Here is a 23,075-nt window from a genome sequence, read left to right as displayed (position 1 = left end):
CCATCACGTCTGTCGTTGCCCGAGGTCGGGGACGACTGAAACACGTCTGACCTGCCAAAGGTGCGACAGGCTGGTGCTGCCCCCCCGGCGGTCAGTAGCCGAACCGATTGGCGCGAGTCATAGGTCGGTACTGCGGGCCGTCGGTAACTTATCCTCCCCCTCTGTTACCGACTCTCTCTTCAGGTAACAGAGGCAATACCGACTATCGCTTTTTCTTTTCAACTCCTCTGATAACCCGTCTTTTACCCCAATCCTTTTCTATCTCCCCTTTCTTTCTTCTTTTCTCAAGGCACCGCTGAATCGGCGGCTTCGCTTAGCGGCGTGATGGAAGTCTTCGTGGACTTCCCGTTCCCGGACGAGTTCCGCTGCCAAGATTGTTTTCGAGGTGGCAGGGGTAGGGGGACATGGGCGGTGGGGGCGTTTAGGGCGCACGCCGACCTTAAAAAACACCTTAGAAAATACCACCCAGAGCGCGGGATGAAGTTCCGCTGCGGTGTGTGTGGCTTCATCGGCGAGGGGGGGTATCCCCTCAAGGCGGTGAAGCTGCACCACGAGCGGGCCCATCCCGCGCCAGTTATAGATGGTCGGGGTGCGCCTGAAGCACCCGCGGCGCAACAGCCGCGCACTGTTGACGAGGGCCGTGAGCGGCCAATTATGAACTTTTTCAGCGCTGCGGCGCCTGTGGGTCGGACACGGGCGGCGAGGACATCAACGACGACGACGGCGACGGCGGGCTCCAGCAGGGCTACCACCACCACACGCCCTGCCACCACCAGCGGGACGTCGAGGACGACGCGGCAGAACACCAGCCACCCACGGAGGAGCGACGAGACCGCCCGTACAACACCTGTGGCGCCCGCCACTACGACCGGGTCTGGAGCGCGGTGCAGTACCAGTCGGCTGCCGGCAATGAGGAGGACCCCAGAGGCACCCCGTTTCTCCAACGACGGGGTGCGGAGGACCAGCGGGGGTCAACGCGGCTCTCCGGGGGCCCGACTCACCATCCACGAGGGCCCCCTGACGAGGAGGAGGAGAGCCGCCAGCGTGCCGGTCGAGCCGACTCCACCACCAACGTCCACCACCACCAGGAGGGGCACCGCGACCAGACCACTGCGGACATCCCCGGGAACAAGGGGGGCACAACATCTCCGCCCCGCCGCAACCCCATCTCCAAACGCGGCGGGGCCCACCACCACCAGAGGAGGCCCCCCACGACCATCTACACTCCCGGGGAGGATGAGGACGGCGGCTACCACATACGCCGCCGTCACAGCGGGCGCCACCACCGCATCGACGCAGCCATCGTCCGGCGTGCCGGCTGCACGCAGAGGGCTGCGTTTGGCCGCCAGGGCCACATCACTTCCCCCTGGCGGCCCCACCGGAAGCAGCCCTCCACCGTGGGAGATGCCGGCCCCACCGGCCCACAACACCCGGAGCCGGAGAGCGGGGTCGGTAAGCGGACAGCCGATCACGTCGGCGGTGGCTGCCACACTGACGACGGCGACGACGACGACGACGATGTGCGGGGGGCCGATCACCACCTCAAGGCCCCTCGCAGGGGGGAGGGTCACCACGACCATCTCCGGACTACCTGCCGCACTGCCACGTGCGGCAAGGACCCTCCCCTCCATCGCGGAAGCGGAATCGAGGGCGGTCTCACCGGCGAGGGAACCGTGGAGCGTCGTCCCCCAGCGGACCCGCCGACGACATCCCCGCGGGTCCGCCCCGGCGTCCAACGAGGAGAGCCCGCCGTCTTCACCAGCCCCGTCCACGACATCATCATCGGGGTCGTCGTCCGTGTTCGAGCCCCCAGGCGACGCAGCGAGTAGCAGTAGTTCAAACAAGAGCAGTAGTAATAACAATAATAACAACAATTTTAATAACACGCGACCGCCAGCCAGAACAAAGCGAGGCTCCCGTGTTTGCGCCCCGAGGGTCAATGCGAGGCCAGGCACGCATGCACGTAGAAACGAAAATAACAACAATAGTAACAATAACAACAATAATATAAATCTTTCTATTTCTAGGCAAAGGACGCCGGACACGTGCTCCACGGATATGGAGCCCCGGAGCCAAGGTAGAATTAGAGGAGGTGCTACCCGGAGGACCGGAGCACAACGGGCAGGAGGAGCCACAGGTGACGGGAGGCCCGCGACCTCTGGGCGTGGGTGTCCGCCTGCGAGGAGCCAACGACGGCCCAACCAACCCCGTCAGCCACCGGCTCCGGTGGGGCAGCCGCCGAGGCCGGCCGACCGGTCCGCAATGATCCACCACGCTGGTAATCGTGTCGACGAGGAAGGCGTGGTGCGTGAGCGGGAACGACTGATCGGTCTGGCGGAAGCGGCTGTCAGCTGGGACGATCTGGAGGAGCTGGCGGCGCGAGTCGCCACGTTCCTCCAAATCACCGGAGCGAGAACGGGGGCTGCGGGGGAGGAGAGGGCGGCCGGTCGTGCTGGGGGCCGGCGCGGGGGGAGGGCTGGGGAAGCCACGCGCGGGGGGTCCGGGCGGGCGGGAAATCGCGGGAGCCCCGGTGGTGAGCGCCGTGGGGCACTTCCAGCGGGGGGGGACCGAGTGAGAGAGGCCACAAGGATTCAGCGGCTCTTTCGGGCGAACCGTCGGCGCGCTGTCCAAGAAGTGTTGACGGGCCCGCTCCAACACTGTGAAGTGTCAAAGGAGCGGATCCGTCAGCACTTTGAGGACATGTACGCTCCGGCGGAGAGCCTGGGGGGCCGCCCTCTGGCCGAACCTCTCACACCTCCAGACGAAAACAGCAACGACGATCTGGTTAGGCCTTTCACGGAGCGAGAGGTGGACCGTCGGCTCCGGCGTATGAATAATTCTGCGCCGGGTCCCGACGGGCTCACCTACCGTGACCTCCGAAAGGCCGACCCCGATTGTCGTCTGCTGGCGGCGACGTTTAACGCCTGCCGTCGTCTGGAGGCGGTCCCCCCCAGCTGGAAGTCGTCGAACACGGTGCTCATCCACAAAAAGGGTGACCGCGACGACCTGTCCAACTGGAGGCCGCTCGCGCTGGGTGACACCACGCCCAAACTCTTCGCCGCGCTGCTGGCTGACCGGCTTACTGCCTGGGCCGTCTACAACAACCGGCTCAGTCCGGAACAAAAGGGCTTCCTGCCGTGCGAGGGGTGCTACGAGCACAACTTCGTGCTGCAGGAGGTCCTTTCCGACGCTCGCAGGTCGGGGCGCCAAGTGATCGTCTCGTGGCTGGACTTGTCGAACGCGTTCGGCTCGGTCCCCCACGGGGCGATCTGGCGCGCTTTTGAGGAAGCGGGAGTCCCGTCGCCGTTAAGGAATATTGTTGAAGAGATGTATAACGGCTGCTCCACCCGTGTGCGAACGTCTGAAGGGTACACGGACCCCGTCACCATCCGCTCCGGAGTGCGTCAAGGGTGCCCGATGAGCCCTGTGGCGTTTAACCTGGCGCTGGAACCGGTGCTGCGTGCAGCATCGGCCCACCCGACGGGTTACACGCTGCACGGCCATCGGCACAATCTACTTGCTTATGCCGACGATCTGGCTTTGATTTCAGACACTCCGGAGGGGATGGAGGCGCTATTAGGGGCAGTGGAGGCTGCGGCGGGTGGGATAGGACTTCGGTTTAAGCCCGCAAAGTGCGCCACGCTCCACATGGGGCGTGGACGCGGTGGCCGAGTTCTTCCCACCCGCTTCACCCTCCAGGGTCAAGAAATGACGGCTCTGGCGGAGGGGGAGCCTTACCTGCACCTGGGGATCCCGACTGGCTACCAGGTGAAGCAGACCCCGCTGGTGACGGTCCAGGAGCTGGAACGCGACCTCCGAGCCGTTGACGAGTCCCTCCTCACCCCGTGGCAGAAGGTTGAGACGGTGGCAACTTTCATACTGCCCCGTCTTGACTTCTCGTTGCGGGGAGCACATGTGGAGAAGGGTCCTCTGACGGCAGCCGACAGGCTAGCTAAGCGCCTGGCCAAGTCCTGGCTAAACCTTCCCCAGAGGGCTAGCGCGGAAGTGGTCTTCCTCCCCCCCAGTAGGGGGGGATGCGGACTGCTTCCTCTGGCTGACCTTGCCGACGCCCTGACCATCGCTCACGCCTTCCGGATGTTATCCGCTGCTGATGCGGTGGTCAGGGAGTTGGCATGGAGCTCACTGGGGCGGGCGGTGTCCAGGAAACTTGGACGGGACCCGTCGCGCTACGACCTGGCGGCCTATCTTTCCGGTTCGCTGGAGGATGGGCTTGCCAGAGACGGGGGGGACACTTCCTCGCTGTGGTCGAGGGCTCGGAATGCGGCGAGGAGGAGCGCGAAGGCCCTGGGCCTGAAGTGGCGATGGTCTGCGGAGCTTGGGGAGCTGGCCGTGGAGATCCGGGGCTCGGCTGGACGGACGACGGTGGTGCCACCGCGAGCACGAGGCCAAATTGTACGCCGACTGCGGGCGGCATGGGCGGAGCACTACGGTCAAAGACTTCTACGGAAGCCAGACCAGGGGAAGGTGTTCGAGGTGTCGTCGTGGTCGAGGTATTCCAACCACTTCCTCCGCGGCGGCAGCTTCACCCGCTTCGCTGATTGGCGCTTTGTCCACCGCGCGCGCCTGGACGTCCTGCCCCTTAACGGGGCACGACGCTGGGGCGACGGTGACAGGCGTTGCCGGCGTTGCGGGGGAGCACTCGAATCCCTTCCTCATGTGATCTGCCACTGCCGCCCGCACTCGGCCGCGTGGCAGCTGCGGCATGATGCCATCGTCGCCCGCCTAGCGAAGGCGAACCGCCTGCCAGGGCAGCTCCGGGTTAATAGGCGGGTCGAGGGGGTGGACGGCGAGCTGGGGGCTCTCAGACCTGACATCGTGGTCAGGCACGAGCCCTCAAAGAGTATCGTCATCGTCGATGTGACCGTGCCTTTCGAGAACCGTAGAGTAGCGTTCGATGAGGCCAGGGGCCGGAAGATCTTGAAATATAAGCCCCTGGCCGATGAGCTCGGAAGGCGCGGTCACCGGGTGACGGTCTCTGCGTTCGTCGTCGGCGCCCTCGGCTCATGGGACCCGAGGAATGAGTCGGTGCTGAAGCAGCTGCATATCGGCAATCGGTATGCAGCGCTGATGCGCCGGCTCATTGTCTCGGAAACCATCCGATGGTCACGCGACATCTACGTGGGGCACGTCTCGGGCGTCCGACAATACCGCGTGCCTGAGTTAAGCGGACCCTTGGGAAGTGACGCGGGAGCAAATCCAAATGTAAATTCAAACGGCGAGAGGCCGCCGCTCACGGGCCAAATCTAGGCTACGTCCCAATATTTTAAATGCATGCTCTAGATCGATATTCGAATCTATATCTCTTCTTTTTATTCTTCTTCTTATTAAATTCTAACGAAGGGCGGTGGCCAGTAGGGGCTAGTCCCTGTAATTTTAATCATCTAAATGTATTAGCCACAGACTATTTCTCCATTTTATATCTTTTTCTTTATTCTGTACCTCTCCAATATTTTATACAAATTTTCTTCTCTTTTTTAAACTTATTTATTTTTTTATACTTGCATTTTAGTTATTTATCTATTTATTCTTTTTTACTCTTTTACCTTTGTTCTTTTAATTTTTGCATGTTATTTTAAATATTAACAGGTTGCATGTACCCCAGTGCTTATTCTACTTTTCTTTTCTTCTCTACTATAGCCCCTGGGGTCCATGCAACCCAAATATTTTAATTTATTACTCTAGTCAAGATGTGATAACATTTCTCAATCACACACTCCTACTTTTATACCTATGCATGTCTTAGCCACCGCCAGGGGCGGAATCTGTAAATATTACCCCCGGGCAAACTGTTGTAAACCCGGGGGAACATTGTTTTGTTCAATAAACGCCCTTTAATCTGTTCTTATCAGCTTAATATCTGATACGCTCCCCATTGGGGAGCCAGTATATTAATCTGATTTTTGGAAGGTGGTGGAGTGTCAGGGGCTTGCTCCGGCTTCGCCGCAGGTCGACCCTGCATTGCAGTACCGTAGGGAGCAGGCCCACTAGGACATTTAAAATCAGAGCACTCCGCCACCTTCCAAAAATCAGCTGGATAGGTTAGCTGATTTTTAATTTTTTGATTTTTAGATTTTCATTTTTGACTTTTTGTTTTTATCGTTTTGTATATACACTTTTATTTATACACTTGTATATATTTATTTTTACACTTTAGATTTTAGTTATTTATTTATTTAATTAATTTATTAGCTAGGCGTTAAGTTTTAAGTTTTGCCGGGAAGCGATCGGGACGCGGTTTAAGTGCGCGGGTGTTGTGCCGCGGGTGTGTGCGTCTCCCCCGCTTCGTCCCCCCGTAGTGTGTGCGGCGGAACTCCGCGGGACATCGCGCCGGTGGGTGGACCCGTCAGAGGTAAGTGGTGCCTTTCTTTCTCTCTTCTGTCTCTTTCCCCCGGCCATACGGTGCCGATTGCGAGGCGACCTTGCTTAGTCGTTCTCGCGCGGCACTAGGCCGGTTAATCCCTTACCCCACCCCTAGTTTCCGTCACTGTAGCGAGCCGTCGCACCAACACTTGTTGGTGCCCTTGTGACGGTGAGTTGCAGTGCCCGGTTACATTCCTATCCTAAACGCGTTAAAACTCAACGGGTTGTAGTTGCTGGAAGACCGACTGCAAGTGCGTCGGCACGAGGGTTGGTCTCTCCGGCTTCAACAGCCCAGAGTTAACGTAAGTCTCGAAGTTTCTCTGAGGAAATAGCGCGAGTTATTCCCTCGGCGACAGCTTCGAGATCCTTCTACCATCACGTCTGTCGTTGCCCGAGGTCGGGAACGACTGAAACACGTCTGACCTGCCAAAGGTGCGACAGGCTGGTGCTGCCCCCCCGGCGGTCAGTAGCCGAAGCTGTTGGCGCGAGTCACAGGTCGGTACTGCGGGCCGTCGGTAACTTATCCTCCCCCTCTGTTACCGACTCTCTCTTAAGGTAACAGAGGTAATACCGACTATCGCTTTTTCTTTTCATCTCCTTTGATAACCCGTCTTTTACCCCAATCCTTTTCTATCTCCCCTTTTCTTTCTTTTCTTCATAAGGCACCGCTGAATCGGCGGCTTCACTCAGCGGCGTGATGGAAGTCTTTGTGGACTTCCCGTTCCCGGATGAGTTCCGCTGCCAGGATTGTTATCATGGCAGTAGGGGTAGGGGGACATGGGCGGTGGGGGCGTTTAGGGCGCACTCCGACTATAAAAAACACCTTAGAAAATACCACCCAGAGCGCGGGATGAAGTTCCGCTGCGGTGTGTGTGGCTTCATCGGCGAGGGGGGGTATCCCCTCAAGGCGGTGAAGCTGCACCACGAGCGGGCCCATCCCGCGCCAGCCACAGGTAGTCGGGGTGCGCCTGAAGCACCCGCGGCGCAGCAGCCGCGCGCTGTTGACGAGGGCCGTGAGCGGCCAATTATGAACTTTTTCAGCGCTGCGGCGCCTGTGGGTCGGACACGGGCGACGAGGACATCAACGACGACGACGGCGACGGCGGGCTCCAGCAGGGCAACTACCACCACGTGCCCTGCCACCACCAGCGGGACGTCAAGGACGACGCGGCAGACCACCAGCCACCCACGGAGGAGCAACGAGACCGCCCACACAACACCTGTGTCGCCCGCCACGACGACCGGGTCTGGAGCGCGGTGTAGTACCAGTCGGCTGCCGGCAATGAGGAGGACCCCAGAGGCACCCCGTCTCTCCAACGACGGGGTGCGGAGGACCAGCGGGGGTCAACGCGGCTCTCCGGGGGCCCGACTCTCCATCCACGAGGGCCCCCTGACGAGGAGGAGGAGAGCCGCCAGCGTGCCGGTCGAGCCGACTCCACCACCAACATCCACCACCACCAGGAGAGGCACCGCGACCAGACCACTGCGGACATCCCCGGGACTAAGGGGGGCACAACATCTGCGCCCCGCCGCAACTCCATCACCAAACGCGGCGGGGCCCACCACTATCGGAAGAGCCCCCCCACGACCATCCACACTCCCGGGGAGGATGAGGACGGCGGCTACAACATACGCCGCCGTCACCGCGGGCGCCACCATCGCGACGACGCAGCCATCGTCCGGCGTGCCGGCTGCACGCAGAGGGCTGCGATCGACCGCCAGGGCCACATCACTCCCCCCTGGCGGTCCCACTGGAGGCAGCCCTCCACCGTGGGAGATGCCGGCCCCGCCGGCCCACAACACCCGGAGCCGGAGAGCGGGGTCGGTATGCGGACAGCCGATCACGTCGGCGGTGGCTGCCACACTGACGACGGCGACGACGACGACGACGATGTGCGGGGGGCCGATCACCACCTCAAGGCCCCTCGCAGGGGGGAGGGTCACCACAACCATCCGGGGACCACCTGCCGCACCGCCACGTGCGGCAAGGACCCTCCCCTCCATCGCGGAAGCTGAGTCGAGGGCGGTCTCACCAGCGAGGGAACCGTGGAGCGTCGTCCCCCAGCGGACCCGCCGACGACATCCCCGCGGGTCCGCCCCGGCGTCCAATGAGGAGAGCCCGCCGTCTTCACCAGCCCCGTCCTTAACATCTACATCGGGATCGTCGTCCGTGTTCGAGCCCCCAGGCGACGCAGCGAGTAGTAGTAGTTCTGATAACAATAACAACAACAGAAACAATAATAACTTTAACAATACGCGACCGCCAACGACATTAAGGCGAGGCTCCCGTGTCTGCGCCCCGAGGGTTAACGCGAGGCCAGGCACGCATGCACGCGAAAACGAAAATAATAATAACAACATTAACAGCAACAATAATAGTAACAACAACAACAACAACAATAATCACAATCGTCCCGTTTTCAGATCGAGGACGCCCGACACGTGCTCCGCGGATATGGAGCCCCGGAGCCGAGAGAGGAATATAGGAGGTGCTATCCGGAGGACCGGAGCACAACGGGCAGGAGGAGCCACTGGTGACGGGAGGCCCGCGACCTCTGGGCGCGGGTGTCCGCCTGCGAGGAGCCAACGACGACCCAACCAACCCCGTCAGCCACCGGCTCCGGTGGGGCAGCCGCCGAGGCCGGCCGATCGGTCCGCAATGATCCACCACGCCGGTAATCGTGTCGACGAGGAAGGCGTGGCGCGTGAGCGGGAACAGCTGGTCGGCTTGGCGGAGGCGGCTGCCAGTTGGGAAGATCTGGAGGAGCTGGCGACGCGAGTCGCCACGTTCCTCCAAACCACCGGAACGAGTACGGGGGCTGTGGGGGAGGAGAGGGCGGCCGGTCGTGCTGGGGGCCGGCGCGGGGGGAGGGCTGGGGAAGCCACGCGCGGGGGGTCCGGGCGGGCGGGAAATCGCGGGAGCCCCGGTGGTGAGCGCCGTGGGGCACTTCCAGCGGGGGGGGACCGAGTGAGAGAGGCCACGAGGATCCAGCGGCTCTTTCGGGCGAACCGTCGGCGCGCTGTCCAAGAAGTGTTGACGGGCCCGCTCCAGCACTGTGAAGTGTCAAAGGAGCGGATCCGTCAACACTTTGAGGGCATGTACGCTCCGGCGGAGAGCCTGGGGGGCCGCCCTCTGGCCGAACCTCTCACACCGCCAGACGAAAACAGCAACGACGATCTGGTTAGGCCTTTCACGGAGCGAGAGGTGGACCGTCGGCTCCGGCGTATGAATAATTCTGCGCCGGGTCCCGACGGGCTCACCTACCGTGACCTCCGAAAGGCCGACCCCGATTGTCGCCTGCTGGCGGCGACGTTTAACGCCTGCCGTCGTCTGGAGGCGGTCCCCCCCAGCTGGAAGTCGTCGAACACGGTTCTCATCCACAAAAAGGGTGACCGCGATGACCTGTCCAACTGGAGGCCGCTCGCGCTGGGTGACACCACGCCCAAACTCTTCGCCGCGCTGCTGGCTGACCGGCTTACTGCCTGGGCCGTCTTCAACAACCGGCTCAGTCCGGAGCAAAAGGGCTTCCTGCCGTGCGAGGGGTGCTATGAGCACAACTTCGTGCTGCAGGAGGTCCTTTCCGACGCTCGCAGGTCGGGGCGCCAAGTGATCGTCTCGTGGCTGGACTTGTCGAACGCGTTCGGCTCGGTCCCCCACGAGGCGATCTGGCGCGCTTTTGAGGAAGCGGGAGTCCCGTCGCCGCTAAAGAATATTGTCGAGGAAATGTATAATGGCTGCTCCACCCGTGTGCGAACGTCCGAAGGATACACGGACCCCGTCACCATCCGCTCCGGAGTGCGTCAAGGGTGCCCGATGAGCCCTGTGGCGTTTAACCTGGCGCTGGAACCGGTGCTGCGTGCAGCATCGGCCCACCCGGCGGGTTACACGCTGCACGGCCATCGGCACAATTTACTAGCTTACGCCGACGATCTGGCTTTAATTTCAGACACTCCGGAGGGGATGGAGGCGCTATTAGGGGCAGTGGAGGCTGCGGCGGGTGGGATAGGACTTCGGTTTAAGCCCGCAAAGTGCGCCACGCTCCACATGGGGCGTGGACGCGGTGGCCGAGTTCTTCCCACCCGCTTCACCCTCCAGGGTCAAGAAATGACGGCTCTGGCGGAGGGGGAGCCTTACCTGCACCTGGGGATCCCGACTGGCTACCAGGTGAAGCAGACCCCGCTGGTGACGGTCCAGGAGCTGGAACGCGACCTCCGAGCCGTTGACGAGTCCCTCCTCACCCCGTGGCAGAAGGTTGAGACGGTGGCAACTTTCATATTGCCCCGTCTTGACTTCTCGTTGCGGGGAGCACATGTGGAGAAGGGTCCTCTGACGGCAGCCGACAGGCTAGCTAAGCGCCTGGCCAAGTCCTGGCTAAACCTTCCCCAGAGGGCTAGCGCGGAAGTGGTCTTCCTCCCCCCCAGTAGGGGGGGATGCGGACTGCTTCCTCTGGCTGACCTTGCCGACGCCCTGACCATCGCTCACGCCTTCCGGATGTTATCCGCTGCTGATGCGGTGGTCAGGGAGTTGGCATGGAGCTCACTGGGGCGGGCGGTGTCCAGGAAACTTGGACGGGACCCGTCGCGCTACGACCTGGCGGCCTATCTTTCCGGTTCGCTGGAGGATGGGCTTGCCAGAGACGGGGGGGACACTTCCTCGCTGTGGTCGAGGGCTCGGAATGCGGCGAGGAGGAGCGCGAAGGCCCTGGGCCTGAAGTGGCGATGGTCTGCGGAGCTTGGGGAGCTGGCCGTGGAGATCCGGGGCTCGGCTGGACGGACGACGGTGGTGCCACCGCGAGCACGAGGCCAAATTGTACGCCGACTGCGGGCGGCATGGGCGGAGCACTACGGTCAAAGACTTCTACGGAAGCCAGACCAGGGGAAGGTGTTCGAGGTGTCGTCGTGGTCGAGGTATTCCAACCACTTCCTCCGCGGCGGCAGCTTCACCCGCTTCGCTGATTGGCGCTTTGTCCACCGCGCGCGCCTGGACGTCCTGCCCCTTAACGGGGCACGACGCTGGGGCGACGGTGACAGGCGTTGCCGGCGTTGCGGGGGAGCACTCGAATCCCTTCCTCATGTGATCTGCCACTGCCGCCCGCACTCGGCCGCGTGGCAGCTGCGGCATGATGCCATCGTCGCCCGCCTAGCGAAGGCGAACCGCCTGCCAGGGCAGCTCCGGGTTAATAGGCGGGTCGAGGGGGTGGACGGCGAGCTGGGGGCTCTCAGACCTGACATCGTGGTCAGGCACGAGCCCTCAAAGAGTATCGTCATCGTCGATGTGACCGTGCCTTTCGAGAACCGTAGAGTAGCGTTCGATGAGGCCAGGGGCCGGAAGATCTTGAAATATAAGCCCCTGGCCGATGAGCTCGGAAGGCGCGGTTACCGGGTGACGGTCTCTGCGTTCGTCGTCGGCGCCCTCGGCTCATGGGACCCGAGGAATGAGTCGGTGCTGAAGCAGCTGCATATCGGTAATCGGTATGCAGCGCTGATGCGCCGGCTCGTTGTCTCGGAGACCATCCGATGGTCACGCGACATCTACGTGGAGCACGTCTCGGGCGTCCGACAATACCGCGTGCCTGAGTTAAGCGGACCCTTGGGGGGTGATGCGGGAGCAAATTTAATGGAAAATTCAAACGGCGAAAGGCCGCCGCTCACGGGCCAAATCTAGGCTGCGTCCCACTATTTTATTTTAAGTGCATGTTCTAGATGGAACTAAATTACTATTTTTCATTTTTTATAATTCTAATTAAGGGCGGTGGCCAGTAGGGGCTAGTCCCTGGAATTTTAACTTTCTGCAAATTTGATTGCATGTTAGCTACAGACTACTTTTACTTTTTCTTTACTCTATATCTCCTATATCCTACACTCTTTTATAATTTTATCCATTTTATCTATACGTCTCTCTTTTAAATCTATCCATCTTTTTTTTTCTATTTATTTACCTCTCTATTTATTCTATTTTTATCTATTTACTTATTTATCCTACACTCTTCTATTATCCATTTTATCTATACGTTTCTCTTTTAAATCTATCTATCTTTTTTTAATTATTTACCTCCTAATTTATTTCATTTTTACCTATTTATTTATCTATTCTCTGTACCTTTTATTATTTTAAACATTAACAGGTTGCGTGTACCCCAGTATACCGTTTTTATTCTAGTCAATGGGTTCCATGCAACCTAAATATTTTAACCGAGTTTTAGCCAAAGACGTGACAGCCCTCTTGAAATCACACGCAATATTCTATTTCAAATCTATGTATGTTTTAGCCACCGCCAGGGGCGGAAATTGTATGTATATCACCCCCGGGCAAACAATTGTAAGCCCGGGGGAACATTGTTTGTTTTAATAAACGCCCTTTAATCTGTTCTTATCAGCTTAATATCTGATACGCTCCCCATTGGGGAGCCAGTATATTAATCTGATTTTTGGAAGGTGGTGGAGTGTCAGGGGCTTGCTCCGGCTTCGCCGCGGGTCGACCCTGCATTGCAGTACCGTAGGGAGCAGGCCCACTAGGACATTTAATATCAGAGCACTCCGCCACCTTCCAAAAATCAGTAGGATAGGTTAGGCTGATTGAAGGTTAGGCTGAAGGCCGCCTCTCGGTGCCCAGGAGTCATCCGCGTCAACCAGACAGTGGAGGGCGTAGACGGCGAAGCGGGCACGCTGCGCCCCGACATTGTGGTGCGGGACGAGGTCAACCGCACCATCACCATCGTCGACGTCGCTGTGCCGTTCGAGAACGGCAAGATCGAGTTCGCCGCCGCCCGTGCACGTAAGCTTGAGAAGTACGGACCGCTGGCGACTCAGCTCGCGGCCAGCGGCTACACTGTCAGACTGGACGCCTTCATCGTCGGCTCACTCGGAGGCTGGGACCACCACAACGACAGCCTGCTACAGCACCTCCGAGTGGGACGATACTATGCCGGGATGATGAGAAAATTCCTGGTCAGCGACACCGTTCGTTGGTCCAGGGATATCTATGTGGAACATGTCAGCGGGAGGAGGCAGTACCAATAACATCATGTATTGTGACTTTTATCATTCTTAGACCCTTTTCTCTCTTCTGTAAAAACAAGAAAAAGATTGATCCTGCCTCCTCCCTCCCCACCATCATCCCGCATAGTTGAATTAATCATTTTTATTTTATTTTTTTTCTATAGTCAAATTAATTCGTTACCGTCTTTTTACCTATTCTTTTTACACTTTTATATCTCTTCTCTCTATATTCTATTAATTTCAATGAAGGGCGGTGGCCAGTTGGGGCTAATCCCTGTAATTTTAATCTTCTACAAACGAGTGTATATTAGCCACAGATTAGCTTTTCTTTTAATCCGACATTTTACCTCTTTTAACCCTATCTATTTTAACTATACACCCCTTTTAAACCTAGTCATTTTACCCCTCTTAATCTTATCTATTCTAACTATACACCTCTTTTAAACATATTTATTCTACCTCTTTTAATCTTATCTACTTTAACTATACACCTCTTTTAAACCTATTTATTTTACCTCTTTTAATCTTATCTATTTTATCTATACATCTTTTTAACCCTATTTATCTTCTTTCTACTTCTATTTTATTTATAGACTGTCTATTTCTTTCCATTTTACCTATCTGACTTAGTCCTTTTATGTCTATACTGCTCTGTTTTTTAAGTCTTAGCAAGTTGCACGTACCCCAGCTTTTTATTGCTTTGTGGCGGCTTCGCCTCATAAAATTGGACAGAAAATTACAACCGGACGTGACAAATCCCAGAAATCCAAAATTCATTTGAAAATCCATATTTCCCCTAATCTTAAATTATTGCACCGCAATTTGGAACCCCTAGCCTTTACAACCGACGCCGCCGCGCGTCTCGAGTTTTTACAACTCGACCGCCCGCATGCAGATCCAAGTTTTATGACTTGATCGTGCATGCGCATTTTAGGCACGTTTTTCTAATTACTGGGTTTTCCCCATATTTTCTGCATGTCATCTCCTTTGTACCTTTTCGTCCTATCACAAACAAGAAATCCCTTCCATCCACCTACTTCCTAACTGTTTCCTCGTGCATAAAACCGATGCACGGACACAGCGCAGACACAAGACTCGGACACTCTCTCTGAGACTCGACAGTGACTGACGGACACTCTCTCTGACACTCAACAGTGACTGACGTGCCCTCTCAACAGCCACCCGCGCTCATCAACTCTGCCAGCGCGCCTTCAACATCACATCACATCATTTATTTTCTTCGTAACTTAACCGAGTATTTTATAATAAATAATTCTTCTGGGTTAAAAGTAAACCAGTGTCATCTACATCAATCACCCGACCACTAACCCTAAAGCTTTTTAAACCAAAGACTCTAGTCTGTATATTCTACTTCTTTTCTCTTCTAGTCACTGGAATACATGCAACTTAACAATTTTATAGTCATAGCCAAAGATGTTTCTACCTACTCTATTAACCAATATGCCTATACACTATACAACCTTCTTTTCTTCTTATGTGTATATTATGTATTTTTATATCCATATTTAAGCCACCGCCAGGGGCGGAAGATGTACCTAAAGCACCCCCGGGTGAACAATTGTAAGCCCGGGGGAACATTGTTTGTTTTAATAAACGCCCTTTAATCTGTTCTTATCAGCTTAATATCTGATACGCTCCCCATTGGGGAGCCAGTATATTAATCTGATTTTTGGAAGGTGGTGGAGTGTCAGGGGCTTGCTCCGGCTTCGCCGCGGGTCGACCCTGCATTGCAGTACCGTAGGGAGCAGGCCCACTAGGACATTTAATATCAGAGCACTCCGCCACCTTCCAAAAATCAGTAGGATAGGTTAGGCTGATTTTTAATTTTTTGAATTTTTAGATTTTTATTTTTGACTATTTGTTTTTATCGTTTTATATATACACTTTTATTTCTTGACATTTGTATATATTTTATCTTTTACACTTTAGATTTTAGTTATTTATTTATTTATTCTATTTATTATTAGCTAGGCTATTTAGTTTTAATCCCGCCGAGAAGCGATCGGGACGCGGTTTAAGTGCGCGAGTGTTGTGCTGCGAGTGTGTGCGTCTCCCCCGCTTCGGCCCCCCGTAGTGTGTGCGGCGGAACTCCCCGGGACATCACGCCGGTGGGTGGACCCGTCAGAGGTAAGTGGTGCCTATCTTTCTTTCTTCTCGCTCTTTCCCCCGGCCATACGGTGCCGATTGCGAGGCGACCTTGCTTAGTCGTTCTCGCGCGGCACTAGGCCGGTTAATCCCTTACCCCACCCCTAGTTTCCGTCACTGTAGCGAGCCGTCGCACCAACACTTGTTGGTGCCCTCGTGACGGTGAGTTGCAGTGCCCGGTTACATTCCCATCCTAAACGCGTTAAAACTCAACGGGTTGTAGTTGCTGGAAGACCGACTGCAAGTGCGTCGGCACGAGGGTTGGTCTCTCCGGCTTCAACAGCCCAGAGTTAACGTAAGTCTCGAAGTTTCTCTGAGGAAATAGCGCGAGTTATTCCCTCGGCGATAGCTTCGAGATCCTTCTACCACCGCGTCTGTCGTTGCCCGAGGTCGGGAACGACTGAAACACGTCTGACCTGCCAAAGGTGCGACAGGCTGGTGCTGCCCCCCCGGCGGTCAGTAGCCGAACCGATTGGCGCGAGTCATAGGTCGGTACTGCGGGCCGTCGGTAACTTATCCTCCCCCTCTGTTACCGACTCTCTCTTAAGGTAACAGAGGCAATACCGACTATCGCTTTTTCTTTTCAACTCCTTTGATAACCCGTCTTTTACCCCAATCCTTTTCTATCTCCCCTTTCTTTCTTCTTTTCTCAAGGCACCGCTGAATCGGCGGCTTCACTTAGCGGCGTAATGGAAGTCTTTGTGGACTTCCCGTTCCCGGACGAGTTCCGCTGCCAGGAATGTTTTCATGGCAGTAGGGGCAGGGGGACATGGGCGGTGGGGGCGTTTAGGGCGCACTCCGACTACAAAAAACATTTAAGAAAATACCACCCGGAGCGCGGGATGAAGTTCCGCTGCGGTGTGTGTGGCTTCATCGGTGAGGGGGGGTATCCCCTCAAGGCGGTGAAGCTGCACCACGAGCGGGCCCATCCCGCGCCAGTTACAGGTAGTCGGGGTGCGTCTGAAGCACCCGCGGCGCAGCAGCCGCGCACTGTAGATGAGGGCCGTGAGCGGCCTATTATGAGCTTTTTCAGCGCTGCGGCGCCTGTGGGTCGGACACGGGCGACGAGGACAGCGACGACGACGACGGCGGCGGCAGGCTCGAGCAGGGCACCCACCACCACACGCCCTGCCACCACCAGTGGGACGTCGAGGACGACGCGGCAGAACAGCAGCCAACCACGGAGGAGTGACGAGACCGCCCGCACAACACCTGTGGCGCCCGCCACTACGACCGGGTCTGGAGCGCGGTGCAGTACCAGTCGGCTGCCGGCAATTAGGAGGACCCCAGAGGCACCCCGTCTCTCCAACGACGGGGTGCGGAGGACCAGCGGGGGTCAACGCGGCTCTCCAGGGGCCCGCCCCTCCATCCACGAGGGCCCCCTGACGAGGAGGAGGAGAGCCGCCAGCGTGCCGGTCGAGCCGACTCCACCAACATCTTCCACCACCACCAGGAGAGGCACCGCGTCCAGACCACTGCGGACATCCCCGGGACTGAGGGGGGCATTGCATCTACGCCCCGCCGCAACTCCATCACCAAACGCGGCGGGGCCCACCATCACCAGAGGAGGCCCCCCACGACCATCGACGCTCCCGGGGAGGATGAGGACGGCGGCTACAACATACGCCGCCGTCACCGCGGGCGCCACCACCGAGACGACGCAGCCATCGTCCGGCGTGCCGGCTGCACGCAGAGGGCTGCGATCGGCCGCCAGGGCCACATCACTTCCCCCTGGCGGCCCCACCGGAAGCAGCCCTCCACCGTGGGAGATGCCGGCCCCGCCGGCCTACAACACCCGGAGCCGGAGAGCGGGGTCGGTATGCGGACAGCCGATCACGTCGGCGGTGGCTGCCACACTGACAACGGCGACGACGACGACGACGATGTGCGGGGGGCCGATCACCACCTCAAGGACCCTCGCAGGGGGGAGGGTCACCACGACCATCTCTGGACTACCTGCCGCACCGCCACGTGCGGCAAGGACCCTCCCCTCCATCGCGGAGGCGGAATCGGGGGCGGTCTCACCGGCGAGGGAACCGTGGAGCGTCGTCCCCCAGCGGACCCGCCGACGACATCCCCGCGGGTCCGCCCCGGCGTCCAACGAGGAGAGCCCGCCGTCTTCACCAGCCCCGTCAACGACATCATCATCGGGGTCGTCGTCCGTGTTCGAGCCCCCAGGCGACGCAGCGAGTAGTGGTAGTTCAAATAATAACAACAACAATAATAACAACTATATTAATACGCGACAATCTGCGCCAACAAGGCGAAGCTCCCGTGTTTGCGCCTCAGGGGATAATGCGAGGCCAGGCGCGCGTGCACGCGGTAACTCAAACAATAATCCTTTTTCTTCTTCCGCTTTTAGATCGAGGACGCCGGACACGTGCTCCACGGACATGGAGCCCCGGAGCCAAGGAAGAAACAGAGGAGGTGCTATCCGGAGGACCGGAGCACAACGGGCAGGAGGAGCCACAGGTGACGGGAGGCCCGCGACCTCTGGGCGCGGGTGTCCGCCTGCGAGGAGCCAACGACGGCCCAACCAACCCCGTCAGCCACCGGCTCCGGTGGGGCAGCCGCCGAGGCCGGCCGATCGGTCTGCAATGATCCACCACGCTGGTAATCGTGTCGACGAGGAAGGCGTGGTGCGTGAGCGGGAACAGCTGATCGGTCTGGCGGAAGCGGCTGCAAGTTGGGAAGATCTGGAGGAGCTGGCGACGCGAGTCGCCACGTTCCTCCAAACCACCGGAACGAGAACGGGGGCTGTGGGGGAGGAGAGGGCGGCCGGTCGTGCGGGGGGCCGGCGCGAGGGGAGGGCTGGGGAAGCCACGCGCGGGGGGTCCGGGCGGGCGGGAAATCGCGGGAGCCCCGGTGGTGAGCGCCGTGGGGCACTTCCAGCGGGGGGGGACCGAGTGAGAGAGGCCACGAGGATTCAGCGGCTCTTTCGGGCGAACCGTCGGCGCGCTGTCCAAGAAGTGTTGACGGGCCCGCTCCAACACTGTGAAGTGTCAAAGGAGCGGATCCGTCAGCACTTTGAGGACATGTACGCTCCGGCGGAGAGCCTGGGGGGCCGCCCTCTGGCCGAACCTCTCACACCTCCGGACGAAAACAGCAACGACGATCTGGTTAGGCCTTTCACGGAGCGAGAGGTGGACCGTCGGCTCCGGCGTATGAATAATTCTGCGCCGGGTCCCGACGGGCTCACCTACCGTGACCTCCGAAAGGCCGACCCCGATTGTCGTCTGCTGGCGGCGACGTTTAACGCCTGCCGTCGTCTGGAGGCGGTCCCCCCCAGCTGGAAGTCGTCGAACACGGTTCTCATCCACAAAAAGGGTGACCGCGATGACCTGTCCAACTGGAGGCCGCTCGCGCTGGGTGACACCACGCCCAAACTCTTCGCCGCGCTGCTGGCTGACCGGCTTACTGCCTGGGCCGTCTACAACAACCGGCTCAGTCCGGAACAGAAGGGCTTCCTGCCGTGCGAGGGGTGCTACGAGCACAACTTCGTACTGCAGGAGGTCCTTTCCGACGCTCGCAGGTCGGGGCGTCAAGTGATCGTCTCGTGGCTGGACTTGTCGAACGCGTTCGGCTCGGTCCCCCACGAGGCGATCTGGCGCGCCTTTGAGGAAGCGGGAGTCCCGTCGCCGTTAAGAAATATCGTAGAGGAGATGTATAATGGCTGCTCCACCCGTGTGCGAACGTCCGAAGGATACACGGACCCCGTCACCATCCGCTCCGGAGTGCGTCAAGGGTGCCCGATGAGCCCTGTGGCGTTTAACCTGGCGCTGGAACCGGTGCTGCGTGCAGCATCGGCCCACCCGGCGGGTTACACGCTACACGGCCATCGGCACAATTTACTAGCGTACGCCGATGACCTCGCGTTAATATCTGACACTCCGGAGGGGATGGAGGCGCTGCTGGAGGCAGTGGAGGCTGCGGCGGGTGGGATTGGACTCCGGTTTAAGCCCGCAAAGTGCGCCACGCTCCATATGGGGCGTGGGCGCGGTGGCCGGGTTCTTCCCACCCGCTTCACCCTCCAAGGTCAGGAAATGACGGCTCTGGCGGAGGGGGAGCCTTACCTGCACCTGGGGATCCCGACTGGCTACCAGGTGAAGCAGACCCCGCTGGTGACGGTTCAGGAGCTGGAACGCGACCTCCGAGCCGTTGACGAGTCCCTCCTCACCCCGTGGCAGAAGGTTGAGACGGTGGCAACTTTCATATTGCCCCGTCTTGACTTCTCGCTGCGGGGAGCACACGTGGAGAAGGGTCCTCTGACGGCAGCCGACAGGCTAGCTAAGCGCCTGGCCAAGTCCTGGCTAAACCTTCCCCAGAGAGCTAGCGCGGAGGTGGTCTTCCTCCCTCCCAGTAGGGGGGGATGCGGACTGCTTCCTCTGGCAGACCTTGCCGACGCCCTGACCATCGCTCACGCCTTCCGGATGTTATCCGCGGCCGATGCGGTGGTCAGGGAGTTGGCATGGAGCTCACTGGGGCGGGCGGTGTCCAGGAAACTTGGACGGGACCCGTCGCGCTACGACCTGGCGGCCTATCTTTCCGGTTCGCTGGAGGATGGGCTTGCCAGAGACGGGGGGGACACTTCCTCACTGTGGTCGAGGGCTCGGAATGCGGCGAGGAGGAGCGCGAAGGCCCTGGGCCTGAAGTGGCGATGGTCTGCGGAGCTTGGGGAGCTGGCCGTGGAGATCCGGGGCTCGGCTGGACGGACGACGGTGGTGCCACCGCGAGCACGAGGCCAGATAGTACGCCGACTGCGGGCGGCATGGGCGGAGCACTACGGTCAAAGACTTTTACGGAAGCCAGACCAGGGGAAGGTGTTCGAGGTGTCGTCGTGGTCGAGGTATTCCAACCACTTCCTCCGCGGCGGCAGCTTCACCCGCTTCGCTGATTGGCGCTTTGTCCATCGCGCGCGCCTAGACGTCTTGCCCCTTAACGGGGCACGACGCTGGGGCGACGGGGACAGGCGTTGCCGGCGTTGCGGGGGAGCACTCGAATCCCTTCCCCATGTGATCTGCCACTGCCGCCCGCACTCGGCCGCGTGGCAGCTGCGGCATGATGCCATCGTCGCCCGCCTAGCGAAGGCGAACCGCCTGCCAGGGCAGCTCCGGGTAAATAGGCGGTTCGAGGGGGTGGACGGCGAGCTGGGGGCTCTCAGACCTGACATCGTGGTCAGGCACGAGCCCTCAAAGAGTATCGTCATCGTCGATGTGACCGTGCCTTTCGAGAACCGTAGAGTAGCGTTCGATGAGGCCAGGGGCCGGAAGATCTTGAAATATAAGCCCCTGGCCGATGAGCTCGGAAGGCGCGGTTACCGGGTGACGGTCTCTGCGTTCGTCGTCGGCGCCCTCGGCTCATGGGATCCGAGGAATGAGTCGGTGCTGAAGCAGCTGCATATCGGTAATCGGTATGCAGCGCTGATGCGCCGGCTCATTGTTTCGGAGACCATCCGATGGTCAAGAGACATATACGTGGAGCACGTCTCGGGCGTCAGGCAATATCGCGTGCCTGAGATTAGCGGACCCTTGGGGAGTGATGCGGGAGCAAATTCAATAGAAAATTCAAACGGCGAGAGGCCGCCGCTCACGGGCCAAATCTAGGCTGCGTCCCATTACTTTTAATGCATACTCTATAGCTATATTTGAATCTATATTACTTATTTCTATTTTCTCTCAACTCTAATGAAGGGCGGTGGCCAGTGATGGCATTGCCACAAATTATCTCCCTACTATACACTCTACTCTTTTACTCTATACCTACTATATTACTATATTTATTTTATCTATGCATCTTCTTAAACCTATTTATCCTCTTTTTACTTCCATTTTATTTATTTATCTATTTATTTAACTGTATTCACTCTTTTACCCTTATTTCTTTCTATTTTACTTATCTGACCTAGTCTTTTTATTTCTATACTGTTTAAGTTTTAGCAAGTTGCATGTGCTTCAGCCTTTTATTGCCTTTTAAACCAAAGACACTAGTCCGCATATTTTACCTCTTTTTACCTCTTTTTTCCTCTTTTTTAGTTACTGGAGTACATGCAACTCAACAATTTTATAGTCATAGCCAAAGATGCTTCTACCTATTTTATTTTATTTATTAATACGCCTATACACTATACAACTCTCTTTCCTTGTTATGTATCATGTGTATACTGTAATTTTATATCTATATTTAAGCCACCGCCAGGGGCGGAAGATGTACCTAAAGCACCCCCGGGTGAACAACTGTAAGCCCGGGGGAACATTGTCTGTTTTAATAAACGCCCTTTATCTGTTCTTATCAGCTTAATATCTGATACGCTCCCCATTGAGGAGCCAGAATATTAATCTGATTTTTGGAAGGTGGTGGAGTGTCAGGGGCTTGCTCCGGCTTCGCCGCGGGTCGACCCTGCATTGCAGTACCGTAGGGAGCAGGCCCACTAGGACATTTAATATCAGAGCACTCCGCCACCTTCCAAAAATCAGCTGGATAGGTTAGCTGATTTTTAATTTTTTGATTTTTAGACTTTTATTTTTGACTTTTTGTTTTTATCGTTTTATATATACACTTTTATTTATACACTTGTATATATCTATTCTATCTCTACACTTTAGATTCTATTCATTTATTTATTTAATTTATTAGCTAGGCGTTAAGTTTTAAGTTTTGCCGGGAAGCGATCGGGACGCGGTTTAAGTGCGCGAGTGTTGTGCCGCGAGTGTGTGCGTCTCCCCCGCTTCGTCCCCCCGTAGTGTGTGCGGCGGAACTCCCCGGGACATCGCGCCGGTGGGTGGACCCGTCTGAGGTAAGTGGTGCCTTTCTTTCTTTCTTCTGTCTCTTTCCCCCGGCCATACGGTGCCGATTGCGAGGCGACCTTGCTTAGCCGTTCTCGCGCGGCACTAGGCCGGTTAATCCTTTACCCCACCCCTAGTTTCCGTCACTGTAGCGAGCCGTCGCACCAACACTTGTTGGTGCCCTTGTGACGGTGAGTTGCAGTGTTCGGTTGCGCTCCCATCCCGAGCGCGTTAAGACTCAACGGGTTGTAGCTGCTGGAAGACCGACTGCAAGTGCGTCGGCACGAGGGTTGGTCTCTCCGGCTTCAACAGCCCAGAGTTAACGTAAGTCTCGAAGTTTCTCTGAGGAAATAGCGCGAGTTATTCCCTCGGCGACAGCTTCGAGATCCTTCTACCACCACGTCTGTCGTTGCCCGAGGTCGGGAACGACTGAAACACGTCTGACCTGCCAAAGGTGCGACAGGCTGGTGCTGCCCCCCCGGCGGTCAGTAGCCGAAGCTGTTGGCGCGAGTCACAGGTCGGTACTGCGGGCCGTCGGTAATTTATCCTCCCCCTCTGTTATCGACTCTCTCTTAAGGTAACAGAGGCAATACCGACTATCGCTTTCTCTTTTCAATTCCTTTGATAACCCGTATTTTACCCCAATCCTTTTCTATCTCCCCTTTCTTTCTTCTTTTCACAAGGCACCGCTGAATCGGCGGCTTCACTTAGCGGCGTGATGGAAGTCTTCGTGGACTCCCCGTTCCC

General features: G+C 57.8%; 3 non-coding genes and 1 pseudogene across 3 annotated transcripts; all 4 read left to right on the top strand.

Moving 5' to 3' along the window:
- The first annotated feature begins 5,828 nt into the window (after window positions 1-5,828).
- Window positions 5,829-6,011, top strand: LOC124299412 (U2 spliceosomal RNA). The gene has a single exon (XR_006907006.1). It is a non-coding gene; the product is annotated as a U2 spliceosomal RNA (small nuclear RNA).
- Window positions 6,012-12,716: 6,705 nt separating this feature from the next.
- Window positions 12,717-12,899, top strand: LOC124299408 (U2 spliceosomal RNA). The gene has a single exon (XR_006907002.1). It is a non-coding gene; the product is annotated as a U2 spliceosomal RNA (small nuclear RNA).
- A 2,078-nt stretch (window positions 12,900-14,977) lies between these two features.
- LOC124299409 (U2 spliceosomal RNA) lies at window positions 14,978-15,160 on the top strand. Its single transcript, XR_006907003.1, has one exon. It is a non-coding gene; the product is annotated as a U2 spliceosomal RNA (small nuclear RNA).
- A 6,637-nt stretch (window positions 15,161-21,797) lies between these two features.
- LOC124299414 (uncharacterized) lies at window positions 21,798-21,979 on the top strand (annotated as a pseudogene).
- The last annotated feature ends 1,096 nt before the right edge of the window (window positions 21,980-23,075 follow it).

The sequence above is a fragment of the Neodiprion virginianus genome, chromosome 2 (genome assembly GCF_021901495.1).
Source record: "Neodiprion virginianus isolate iyNeoVirg1 chromosome 2, iyNeoVirg1.1, whole genome shotgun sequence".
In the NCBI taxonomy this organism is placed as follows: Eukaryota; Metazoa; Arthropoda; class Insecta; order Hymenoptera; family Diprionidae; genus Neodiprion; species Neodiprion virginianus.
Note: the sequence above shows the minus strand (reverse complement) of the source record. Positions and strands in the feature narration are given on the sequence as shown.